The sequence below is a fragment of the Aulonocara sp. 'chitande type north' Nkhata Bay genome, linkage group LG18 (assembly GCF_057382095.1).
Source record: "Aulonocara sp. 'chitande type north' Nkhata Bay isolate Kocher_YH1m ecotype deep benthic linkage group LG18, A_spYH_male_GT1.1, whole genome shotgun sequence".
Lineage (NCBI taxonomy): Eukaryota > Metazoa > Chordata > Actinopteri > Cichliformes > Cichlidae > Aulonocara > Aulonocara sp. 'chitande type north' Nkhata Bay.
In genome coordinates, this window is record NC_141361.1 from 102,202 (window position 1) to 105,540 (window position 3,339).

Consider the following 3,339-nt stretch of genomic DNA (forward strand, 5'->3'; position numbering starts at 1 on the left):
GAACTTCCACCACCACCATCATCATCATCACCCGGTTGCAAAACAGACAGACGCACACATGGAGGTCAAAGTAGACGGGCAGCTGGAGCCAATCAGGAGCTTCACGCTCATCAGCATCAGCCTGGACCTCGACACAGGTGACGGCCCGACAGCGATGTGTGACCAGTAAAATGGTAAATGGCCTGTATTTGTATAGCGCTTTACTTACTTTACAGTACTAGTCACACACAGTGTGTGTGTGTGTGTGTGTGTGTGCACAGACGAACCTCTGCTGACAGGAAGTCATGGCTGCTATCAGGAAGCTGTCAGACTATAATCTCCATGACTGTGACAGCACGGTGGTGGAGTGGGCGGAGCTAGTGTCTGGATTCCTGCATCAGGATTGGTCTCTTTGGAAGCACCAACTATGGAACCTTCACGTCATCCAGCAGCAGCCCTGAAAAATGGCCACCATCTTGGATTTTCATGTGGCTAATCAGACAAAAGTAAAGCTTGTCAAAGGTTCACGCCGCTGCTCGTGTCACGTGTCGCACGATTCTGTTTGACGCGATCTCCTCCAAGATCGCGCTGTGCGAGTGCGCCCCCTATTGGTCATGTCCCAGACCTCCTCACATCAGCTCTGGTCGTTGGGTCCAGCACAGAGAAGGTCGTGGCACTGACATCCGCCTACAACAAACAGCCAATGAGATGAGTCCAAAACCTGCAAGTCATAATGTTAGCGCTGCCGTAATCACCTGAACTCATCATCACACCTGCTCATACCAATGCCCTGTGTCCTTCAAAGCAGTGCATGCTGGGATGCAGAGAGACATTGAGACTAAACACTTGTGACATGTGACATCACTTCCTGCTGATTAATGCCTGCCCTTTCTAACAGGAAGTGTTCTGCTCCAGTCTGCAGCTGTACGTGCTGAATGAGACAGTCCTGGGCGTGGTCAGAGGCAGGAAGTGGACCGATGTGGTTCAGGAGGCTTACCAGGACTTCCTGGGTCACATGACGCACCTGTCCAACCTCAGGTGCAACCCCACCGACCCCGAGGACCACCTGGGTTCGGCCTGCTATTGTGAGGTGCTTCCTGCATCGCTGTGACTCCTCCCCTTCAGAGCTTTCAGCTCCACCTGGATCAGTTCCAGCTGCAGGTGTCTGACCTGGACTGGTGGCTGGTGTCTGTGCTTAGCCAGGCCCCGGAGGACTGCGGGGAGCCGCTGTCCGCGGTAAAGGACTGCTCCAGTCTGATCCAGTTCAGTCCAGTCTGATCTGGTTCAGTCAAGGTCAAGGTCAAGGTCAGATTTATTTATATAGCACATTTCCAACAGCCGATGCTGCACAAAGTGCTTAACAATAACAATAAAATTAAAAACTACAGTGTAATACAATAATAACAATAAAATAGAAGAATTGAAACAATACTAACTAATTCAGATAAATCCAAAATGCTTGGGTCATAATGTGTTAAAAGCCAGAGCGTAAAAGTGTGTCTTTAGTAAAGATTTAAATTGCTCAAGAGTTTGAGCAGATCTAATATTAAAGGGGAGACTATTCCAAAGTCTGGGACCTGCCACAGAGAAGGATCTATCACCACGAGATTTGAGGTTAGTCCGTGGAATGGACAACAATAGTTGGTCAGATGATGCTGACTGCTGGTGACCTTTGGATGAACTCTGCATTTGTCCTGGCCGCTGGACTCGGCAGGTAACAGCTGTGTCCTGTTCAGGTGTGCTGACTCAGGAGAGTCCCGGCTGGTCCAGCAGAGGTCTGAGGAGCTCATGGACCTTCTGTAGGACTTCAGAGACACCGTGAGGTCAGAGTGGAGCTGTGAGCTGGATTCAGGTGCCAAATTCATCCTCGCTGAGCTCGAGCTCGGCTGCAGCCTCAAGGTGAGTCAGACACAGAGCACGCACACCTGTCTGCTGGCCTCTGACTGGCTGGTACTGAAGCTGGGGTCTGAGGTCAGGTGTACCGGGGGGACCTCTCACCTCACCTGTGTGTACATGTGCAGGCGGTGCTGAGGTAACTGAGATAAAAGAGCAGAGACAGACATGAAGCTCCGCCCGCTCAACTCACAGAGCTCCAAAGCTCTGAAGCTGCAGGTGTAGGGGGGAAGTTCAAGTGACATGTGACTTGGTCCAATTTCAGGTGGTGCTTGGCATTCTGCAGGCGGAGCTTCCTCTGATCCAGGACCAGCTGAACCGCCTGAACCCGACCCTGTCAGAGCTGGAGAGGAACACCTGGAGCATCACAGGTGACATATATCACATGATATCATAGGCACAAAAACATGGTGGAGCGGGTCCATTATTACACCTGTGTGTGTGTCCAGGTGTGCAGCTGCAGGTAGAGCTGGTGTTGGACCTCCACTCTAGTGTGATGGAGGCCAGAGACAACATGGAAGCCATCGCACACCTCACACAGGTAAGCTTCAACCCTCAGCCTAGACTCTGCCATCATTTCACCTGTACTCAGGTGTGTGTCTTTACAGGGGTGGGCGGAGCTTCACTTGCTGTAGCGCTCACGTGACTCACTGTTGGAGGGCAGAGCTTCAAAGGAGACCTGCAGACGCATCGAAGAGGAGGGACAAGAGCTGCTCAGGTTAACTCAGGTAACACAGCACCTGTAGGAGGTGCTTTAGGTCCAGCTTCTGAAGCACCTTTGTTACCTGTCCCCAGGTGAACAGGAGTCTGTACAGAGCAGACCAAGTGCTTGGACTATGTCAACGGCTGCGTGCAGGACGGGCTGTTCCAGCTGCTGCACTGAGCGCTGCGCTTCCTGTCTGACGGCACAAACCCACAGGTAGACTCACCTGGTGGCACTGGGGCTACATTGTTTGAAGTCAGTCTGCAGCTACAGGAAACAGGAAGTGTATTTGAAGGGTCAGGGGGCGGCGGCCTGTCACACCTCATGAGCACCATCATCAGCGATGTTTACGTCGCAGCAAGTCTGCCGCTCAGGATATCTGTGAGTTGCAATGGCAACTACCAGGTGACCTGATATCGCTCTTGCATGCACACCTGTTCTCTCACTCATCTCTCCCTTTCTGTCCGGCTCACCCGTACGTGCCTCTGCAGGTGTCTCTGCGGCAAAATCCAGAGTGTGTCTCTGTGCTGGAACAGGAGTTGATCGTGTGACACAGGTGAAAGAAGAGGCGGAGCTTCTGAGGGTGGGGCTCAACACATATTCTCAGCTATGGTGGAGCGACAGAAGGTTGGTGTTTCAGGAGTTCCTTACATACGGCTGACAGCTGTGACTCCGCCCACCCTGAAGGACTTCCAGAGAGAGGCAAAGGCTCACCTGTCCAGACCTGTTCATTGGCCAGCTGTACAGCCGTGCGTGTCTGTTTC